This window comes from Rhinopithecus bieti, unplaced genomic scaffold (assembly GCF_001698545.2).
Source record: "Rhinopithecus bieti isolate Rb0 unplaced genomic scaffold, ASM169854v2 scaffold_20206, whole genome shotgun sequence".
NCBI lineage: Eukaryota > Metazoa > Chordata > Mammalia > Primates > Cercopithecidae > Rhinopithecus > Rhinopithecus bieti.
The window spans coordinates 1,716,237-1,726,898 of record NW_016810187.1 but is presented as its reverse complement, the minus strand read 5'-3'; positions in this window follow the sequence as shown (position 1 = coordinate 1,726,898).

Genomic DNA, 10,662 nt, shown 5'->3' with positions numbered 1-10,662 from the left:
GTACCTAGAAATACATTTTATAAAAGATACGCAATTCTTCTTTTTGGAAAAAGGTAGTTTGATTGTAAGATATTTTAAAAGCCAAACATGGATACCCAACATTATAGGCAATGAAATAGTAGATTTTGATGCCATGTTGCGGACACAGAAAATAAATTTTGGAGTTCCTAAAGTCTGATGTTTTTAATTTTTTTCTAAGATTTTATATCTTTTTTTTTTCCTTTGGTTTAAATAAAATCTGCCTTTTGGATTGTTGATATAATAAAATAATAGTAACATTTGTAAATCAAAGCTCATTGTTAAATAATATTGAAAGTTCCTTGGCCGCTGATTTGACTTGAGTTTCTAATTTATGTTGAAGATATATCTTTGCTAATGTTGAAGTTATTTGAGGAAACACAAGTATCAAGTGACTATAAGCATTTCTGCAATGAAAGCACATAGATTTTTGGGGGGTAAATTCTTAAATGATGGTATTAACATGGTAAATATTGAGCTGCTCCTTACCTTCACTGTCACTAGCAGCAATGTGTCCTCATTCAGAGCTGTGGGAATGTGGAGAATCCAGACCAGGACATGCCACATCTCTTCTTGCTTAGTGTGGCTATCTCACTTCCATTAAATGCCTATATTATTGGCTAAGCAATCAGTGGAGAAACCTTATCTTATAGTGTATGTATATGTATGTGATTTCTCTCACCACAATAAGACACTGCAAATATTAAATGACAACGTATTATAATAGGAAAGGATATTTACAAAATGATTAAATACATAGAGTGAGAATTTTGAAAACTTAAAATATGTATGTTTTCTTGGTGGTTTTTATCAGTTAGGTAATTATGTTTTATAATAATATTTAATTGAACTAACTTTTAATACAACTGTAAAGCCAAGTATACATTTGTTTGAAAACAAATTGTGTCCAAAAGAATTCCTTATGAGTAGATCATATAAAAGGACTCAAAACAATGTAAGTGATTGATGCAATTTTACTATTCACTGCTCTTTCTTGACAAATTGGATAGCAAACTATAATTAGCAATCAGTTGCTGATTTTTACATGACAGCACTGTGTCAATATAGAACTCTGGTCTCTACAAGGACTGTTCTGTAAAGCAACAACATAAAACAAAAGCACCATTAACCCAAGAGGCTTGCTAAGAAACTTTTTGGAGTAGATAATATAAAATGACAAGATGAATTTGGAATACAGAGAATTACATTTGTTGTCTTTAAGAACATAATAGTTTCAGTTTCACTTTCATAGGTCTTTCAAAAAAGATATCAATGGGTTTCAGTTATCGAGTCTAGGGCATTTTCACTTTGTCATTTGTATTGGTGCTGGGTGTATAAACATATGGTGATGGGGAGCAACTCTTGATTAATTCTGTATCACAGACCAATGTATCAGAGGAACCAGTCCCTAATATTTCAACATAGGCTATTTTCTATTTTCCATAAGGGTCAGTTGGTCTGAGAAATAAAGAGAAAGAGTACAGAGAGAGAAATTTTAAAGCTGGGGCTCCGGGGGTGACATCACATTTTGGCAGATTCTGTGATGCCCCCTGAGCTGCAAAACCAGCAAGTTTTTATTAGGGATTTCAAAAGGGGAGGAGGGGTACGAACAGGGAGTGAGTCACAAAGATCACATGCTTGAAAGGGCAATAAAAGATCAAGGGCAGAGAGGCAGAGCAAGATCACAAGGCCAGGGTAAAATTAGAATTACCGATGAGATTCCATGACCTGCTGGGCATGCATTGCCATTGATAAACATCTTAACAGGAAACAGGGTTCGAGAGCAGACAACTGTTCTGACTAGAATTCTCCAGGCTGGAATTTCCTAATCCTAGCAAGCCTGAGGGCACTGCAGGAGACCAGGGCATATTTCATCCCATATCTTCAACTGTATAAGAGAGACACTCCTAGAGCGGCCATTTAGAGGCCTCCCCCCCGGGAGTGCATTCCTTTCCCACGGTTATTCTTTGCTGGGAAAAGAATTCAGCGATATTTCTCCTGTTCACTTTATGCAAGAAGAGAAATATGACTCTATTCTGCCCAACCCTGCAGGCAGTCAGACCTTATGGTTATCTCCCTTGTTCCCTAAAAATTGCTGTTATCCTGTTCCTTTTTCAGGATGCCCAGATTTCATATTGTTCAAACACACATGTTTTACAAACAATTTGTGCAGTTAACACAATTATCACAGGGTCCTGAGGCGACATACATCCTTAGCTTACCAAGATGGTGGGATTAAGAGATTAATATAAAGACGCATAGGAAATTATGAGTATTGATTGGGGAAGTGATAAATATCCAGGAAATCTTCACAATTTATGTTCAGAGATTGCAGTAAAAACAGGCGTAAGAAATTATAAAAGTATTAATTTGGGGAACTAATAAATGTCCATGAAATCTTCACAGTTTATGTTCTTCTGCCACGGCTTCAGCTGGTTCCTCCGTTTGGGGTCCCTGACTTCCCACAACATCAGTGGCTAAGTCTTTGAAAAAAAGACTATAAAACTGTTCCTAGCAATCTTCATGGATGTTAAATAAAGGAAGATGTCCCACTCACATTAGCTTCTGCTGAAATCACATAGCTAGAAGTACACTAGGAAGATAGATAAAAGCTCCATTAGAATTCAAAATATAGTTTGTGCAACATCATAAAACTTTAAGAGAACTGAGTATAGTGGTGGGTTATGTAATAAAATCATTATCATGGTCAAGCTAAAACTATTATGATTATTACTTGAATTTTGCACTCACCACCAATGGCTACTCCACCTGGGTCTGGAAGAACCGACACTTTAAAAATTGCTTAATGCCTAAACATTTTAGCATGTGGTAAAAGATGTCCCTGCTTTTGATAGCATCCTTTGATGGATCTATAACTCTAGTCACTAAATTTAAATGTTAAACACTAAATTTATGTGCTTTTAATCAGATTTTCCTAATATTAGACAACGCAGAATTTCTTCCACTGGTAAATTATTTTTTAAAATAAAACAAAATCAAATTAATTGCAGGTACTTTGTTTTCATATACAACTTATATATTTCTTAAATATTGGCTTGAAAGTAGTTTAATATAAACAAGGCCCACATAGTCACAAATGTATTAAACTTTGGATGAAAAATTGTGCATATTGTTTAAATACAGAAATATAATATTCATTCATTTGTTCATTTTATAAAATGTTATTGAGAACCTATTTTTCATTTATTTATTCATTTCATAAGATGCTCACTGAAGGTCAGAAATAAAAATAACTTCCTAAACCCCAAAATACTGAACGCACGATCTCTTGGACAAGGAGACTCCAAAAGAAACATTAAAAACTGACTTCCTGGCCATGATGGAACAAGAGATTGGATATGCTTCAGCATGTCCCTTTCTTACTAACCTTCAACCAGAATTCTTTCCTAAAAAGTAAGCAGAAACAAGCTCTGGAGAAGAAGAAACAGACAAGTTATTCCTTTATCACCTTAAGCCAAACATCTGAGACTGCCAAGGGACTCTCCCTTCCTTTTACAGTTTTGATATGACAGCTTACCAGTTTCATGACACATCGCTTCCTAAAAACTAGCCACTATCTCCAGCTTTGGTCAAAACTCTCAAGGGATGCACAAGGAGAGTTTATGCATCTTCTGCTTCACCTGTTGACATCAGAAAACTGAAAACTCTCCCATTCTATCATGCAAACATTGCCAATTTTTGAAAACGTGACCCATGAAATTGCATGAAGTTCAAATGCACATGCACTTATTTCTCCTTTCATAAATATTTGTGACTCATATAGCTTACTGAACTTGTATATTAGCCAACTATTTCAACATAAATTCTTGTTCCTCTTACCCCTCCCTCAAAATGCATGTTCTTAGCTTCTGCTGGAGGCTATAACCCCTAGCCTTAAGGATGGCCAGCCTGTGGGCTGCAACCCTTTTTGAGAAATAAAGTATTTTCCCAAATTTATAAACCTTGAGATTCTTTGGTTGGCAATACCTTATTATATGCTCAGGATTGCATTAAACATTGGTGATAAAAATGTCTTATATTGGTGTAGATGACAAGATATTTCACAAATGTCTTTACTGTCCAATCAAGATGGCTTATATAAAAACAACTACGTGCAAAAGCATGTAAATGAATTATATAGCATGTTTATATGGGAAATTATGCCTTCACATGGGAATACAGGGTAAAAAGAAGCCCCAGCGGCATCCATCCATAATTACCTCAGCAGGATGGCAGCATAGCTACTAGAAATAAAAAGAAGACTGCTGAGAGATTTTAGGCAGAAAGATGATTTCAAGAGTTCCATGTACTATACAAAGAATTTAGTATTCATTATTGCTTTTTCTGCATAACATCTTGAGAGTCAAGTGATCTTCAACTCGATTTTGCTTGGACTAGAGAATTTCAGCAGCATTAAAGTAACAGACAGCATAACTTAAAATACTCAAAATCATATGTAAATACAAACACATATGAGGATACTGAAGAATATATATACATGCTATGGAAAATAAAGGAATATTACTGACCATGCTATTTTCGAATAATCACTAGTATACTCAAGACTTCACCAAGTATTTCTTTGCAAGCCCATGATCTAGAGTGTGAGCAAAAACAGCAGAGTCCCTGCCTTTGAAAATCAACTTGGAGATACAACCAAATGTTCAATATGCTTAAATTTAAAATACAATTGCCCCTTGAGCAACACTGGTTTGAAACATATGGGTCGACTTACACATGGATTTTCTGCTGCCTCTATCACTCCTGAGACAGCAAAACCAACCCCTAGTCTTCTTTCTCCTCCTCAGCATACCCAAAGTGAGTAGATGAACATGAAATCCTTATGAGGATCTACTTCCACTTCATGAATAGTAAATATATTTTAGCTTTTCTATGGTTTTCTTAATAATATTTTCTTTTCTTCAGCATTCTGTTTTGTAAGAAGACAGTATTTAACACATATACAAAATATGTACTGACTGTGATATTAGTAAGTCTTCTGGTCAACAGTGGGCTATTAGTAATTACGTTTTGGGGGGCTCAAAAATGTTGATTTTCAACTACACAGGGAGTTAGTGCCTCTAACCCTGTCATTGTTCAAAGGTCATCTGTAACTGAAGAAGTGTTATGTACAAAAAAACTTGGCTGTCGTGACAAACAATAATAATAAAACTTTATTTAGACTGGATTGGTGAAAAGGAAAGATCTCTTTAAGGGAGTGGTAGTTAAACTGAAAACTAAAGGATAGATGGGAGGTAACCAGAATAAATAATAAAGCAAATTCTGTCTTGACCTGGGATAAGACGTTATTAAATAAATAACACTAAAAATATGTTAGAATTAACTACCTAAAATGAAATGTACATGTAGATTAATGAAAACAATACTTTTAACTTTTACAGAGATCACACATTTCATTCAGATCAGTTGAATTTGAGACTGAATTTCTTAGGTTCAACAGGACTGAATTTGAGAAGTTCTCCACTAAACAGTGTAATAGCTTCCCTTCTGTTTTCTTTCATTAAAGATCTATTAAATTCCTGAAGAGCCAAGAGTGTTGCTAAATGTGGAGGAAATGTTCCCTGAATGTATAGACTTCTCACTTTTAGCACGGGAGACAACCAGAAAATGTAAGGGTGTTAACTCTGAAGTGCCAATTATATATGGTCAGTAAAATAAGCAGTTGCAAATAAAGTTCTTGGGTTAGCAAGAAAGTTTAGAGCTGAAGTCACAGTTGAGAATGGGTATTGCAGTGGAAGATGTGAAAACAAATGCTTTACCCTCCCCAAGTGGTGTTAGACAGAAGTGTGATATACGTCCACAAGAGGAGCCATTTACTGAATCCCCTGTTCATTTTCTGTCAAAAATTCTAATCATAATCCTTCAGCCCTGAGCATAGGTAATTGTATGAGGCAGAGTTTTTCCAGAGAAATAAAATCTACAGTAAAGGGATAACTAATACCAGAGAAAGAGAGAGAGAGAGAGAGATTGATTATGAGGGACTGACTTACATGATCATGGAGATAGAAAAGGCTCACAGTCTGCTGCCTGTAAACTGGAGATCCACAAAGTCAGTGGTGTAGTTCCAGCCCAAGCCCAAAGATCTGTCAATCAACAGAGCCAATGATATAAATCCCAGTCCAAATCTGAAAGGATGAGAACCAGAAGCACTGATCAACCAACAGAGCCAATAATAAATCCCAGTCCAAATCTGAAAGCATGAGAACTGGAAGTGCTGATTTCCAAGTACAGGAGAAGATGGATGTTCTGACTCAAACAGGAAGCACACTTGCTCTTTCTCCACATTTTTATTATATTTAGGACCTCAACATATTGGATGGAACTCACCCACACTGATAGTGACAATCATTTCTATTCAGTTTACTGACTCAAATGCTAATGTTTTACTGAAACATACTCACAGATATACACATAAATAGTTTTACCAGCTATATGGGCATCAGCATAGTCAAGTTGACACATAAATTAACCATTCTAGTAATTACAAAAACTACCTGTCAGGGCTAATGTGGAAAGCTGCCTCTTCACACTAGATTTGCTGCACAGCCAGTGCATTACAGTCTCTGAAAGAAATTGCAATCAGGGACTCAGGCTTCTTTGACCAGCCGTGTTCTGATGCTTTTCTATATTCCTAACCCAAACACCTTCATTCAGAAACGTCTTTATCAAGGTGCCTTGGCCTAGTCCTTTCCCAGACCCCTCTGATGGGAATCTTTATGGAAATTCTTATGTTGAATTTTGAAGACAATTTTCTCCATCCTGATTCAGTACTCAGTACTCTTCTGCAGGTGGACTTCCCCCTTTCTCTTTTCCAGACTCCCAGGTATACCAAATGTCAGGAGACACAAGTCTATCAAATGTTTGGTGCTCTCTAAGCAGTGAGACATACTCTACATCTACATGAATATATCTGAATCTCATCTCATGCATCCCATGTGAATGAGATAAAACACTGAGGAAGGTGGTGCTTTCTCCTTCTACATATAGTATAGAAATAAATATTTACTTATTGCCTTAATTCACTTACTCCAAAACCTGGAAGCTCTACTTTCTCCAGGCCACCTCAGCTGTTGATACATAGCATATTTTTATAATCACTTCATGTTGGTTTTGGATAAGTCTCAAAACACTTTCAAACAGTTCTTTATTCTGTCAATACCAACTGTTTAAGGTAAGCATACAAATTACAACCTATTCATTTCTGACATATATATCTCTCTTCTAATATATCCATATAAATGTATCTATCTTATATGTCTACAGATATATTGATATATACATATATCAGAATAGATATATATCATAAATAAATAGGTTTATATTCATATGACTATTGATATATTTATATTGATATATCTTTATCTGTATCTATTTTTGGATATTTAGAGATAGAAATATAGATATGTATTGAGATATATAATATATATAAAAATACAGATATATAGGTTTATAAGATAAAAATTATTAAATGAATGGTCTGTTGAGTTGTGTGGACAGAGGAGCATAGTTTAGACTATTCCAGAGTATTCAGTCCTTGCTGTAGTATTTTAACTACTCAAGAGTATTCTGTTCTTGCTTTAGTATTTTAACTATTCAAGCCAATTTTATTGTTGTGAACGTTAAAAGCAATAATTTAATTATAAAACTATTAGAAGATCTTATCAGATAAAGGTAAATGGTCATTACAAGCTGGGACATCATTAATTCAAAAATTTAAGGTAGAGAGTGGGTTTATGTTCTAGAATAATAACATAAATTCCTAAGGAGAAATAACAGCTATAAATAGATCTAAGTTACCCCATTCTCATTGTAGTAACAAGTGTGAATAGCTTTTCATTCAAGAGGCAAAGAAACTTTACTGAGTTGCTTTGTAAAGTTCCAAACTCAGTAAAGTTTGGAAGTCATTTGTATTAATTGAAAGTGGTACCTTCTAATGTGTGCTCTCTGTGTGTATATATACCATGTATATATACACATGTATACCATGTATATATGTATACATGTATATATACATGTATACATGTATATATACATATCTATGTAGACATATCTATGTAGACATATCTATGTAGACATTTATATGGATATATTAGAAGAGAGATATATATGTCAGAAATGAATATATATGTGTATATATACCATGTATACATGTATGTATAGATACCATTTATATATGTATGTGTGTATATATATACCATTTCTATTAGAATACCCTTCTTTACAAAGCTGCTTCAAATCCTTCAATGAAATGAAATCTCTCTCTTAATATTCTAAAATATAATTTTGTGTCATCCATTTATTGTATTTTTTATCCAACAAGAAAATAGCATGTATTATACACATAAATTGATACTATACATATCTATCCATATATATAATATATATAAAACACATATTTATATGTATATATGTATGTTACATATTCACATATATAACATGTACATATGTATACATGTATTATTTATATACACATATATATTCAGACATATATAGCATACATACATTGGAGAAGGATGTTTATCTTTTAATTTTTATTTATTCAATGAAGATAATTTCTAATTAACAGAACTATACAGAGATGAATGAGTAATGTAATGTACTTTGTGCCAACAACTCATTATCAATATTAGATAGGTAGAAAGGAAATCAGTATATTGAAGAGATGTCTGCAGTCCAGGTTTACTGCAGCACTATTGACAATAGCTCAGATATGGGATCAGCCTAAGTGTCCATCAATGGTTGAACGGATAAAGAAAGTGTGGTACATAAACACAGTGGAATATTATTCAATTATAAAAAAGAATGAAATCCTGTCAGTTGCAACAACATGGATGGAAATGAAGAATATTATGTAAAGTGAAATAAGCCAGGCCCAGAAAGACAAATATTGTATGCTCTCACTCATATGCAGAAGCTAAAAATGTTGACCTCATGGAGACAGACAATAGAATGATTGTCACCAGACAACGGCAAGTGTAGTGGGAAGGGTGGGGGAATAGAGAGGGTTTGACTAATGAGTACAAAACATAGTTAGATAGAAAGAGTAAGATCCAGTGTTTGATAGCATTATATGATAATTGTAAATAACAATAATTTAGTTTACATTTTACAATAAAAAGAAGAATGAAATTGGAATGTTTCTAACACAAAGAAATGATAAATGTACAATAATGGATATCCTGGTCACCTTGATTTGATTATTACACATTGTATACTTGTGTCAAAATATGTGGACTCCATAAATATGTGCAACTATTGTGTATTTATAAAAATACAAATTAAAAAATTATATAGAATAATGGATAGATATGTATTTGTATGTATCAATTTATATATCCAAAATACATGCTATTTTTTGTTGGATGAAAAAACAATAAACAGAGGACACAAAATTGTGTGTTAGAATATTAAGAGAAAGAGAGAGATTTCATTTTATTGAAGAATTTTGAGTCATTTCATAGAGTATTTCAATATAAAGTTTGAAATAAATGAGGCATTTAACTGCCAAAATACTCAGAAAGGGAACTGATAGATAAGAAAACAGCATGAACAAAGGAATAAATGCCTCTGGCATGATGAAATAACAGCAATGTTAAAATGTTACTTTGCTTTAAGTCTTTTCTTATTAAGTGATTTAATACGAAAACTGCCACATAATTAAATTTAGATAAATAAGTAAGTAAATATAAAGTGGAATGATAATCTAGACTTGAGTGGTTCTTCCTTTCAATAAATTAGACAGAGCAGCAAATACAGAAGGCACGTTCAAAGTGTTATTAATTTACATTATTTTAGTAGTGTGTAATTTAGCTTTAGGAAAAATATATGCTTTAAACGGTGCTTTTGGTAAATGAAAATTATTGCTATGAATGTCAACTTTTTTTTTTTTTTTTATTTTGACACGGAGTCTTGCTGTGTCACTCAGATTGGAGTGCAGTGGCACAATCTTGGCTCACTGCAAGCTCCGCCTCCTGGATTCACACCATTCTCCTGCACCAGCATCCCAAGTAGCTGGGACTACAGGCGCTCGCCACCACACCAGGCTAATTTTTTGTATTTTTAGTAGAGACGGGGTTTCACCGTGTTAACCAGAATGGTCTTGATCTCCTGACCTCGTGATCTGCCCGCCTGGGCCTCCCAAAGTGCTGGGATTACAGGCATGAGCTACAGCACCTGGCCCACATTTATTTTTTAAAGAACAATTATTTGAATACTATACAAATAGTTACTAGACACTTTTTTTCTGTGCTACACTTGTTCTTTGTGTACTTGTTCCTTGTACACTTATTTTTTTGTCATTTTTTGCTTTTCATTTTTATGATATTCATCAATTCATTTATTCTAATCATCAGTAACTATTATTTCAAAATGAAAATAAGAAAATGGATCTTTAAAAGTAAGCATATTTCTATTTATCCAGGTTTGGAAAGTCATGGTTATAGTTAAAGTATTGATTGTTATTAAATTGTTATTTTAAAAATATTATTTCACCCCTAGATGTAGTAGCTTTCATTAGCGTATGCTTTCTGATGCAGTACACAATTCCAATATCCCAGGAAAATTATATGTCAACAAAATTGGCTGAGTTTCCCATTTCAAAAAATGATCCCCGGTATCTGACTT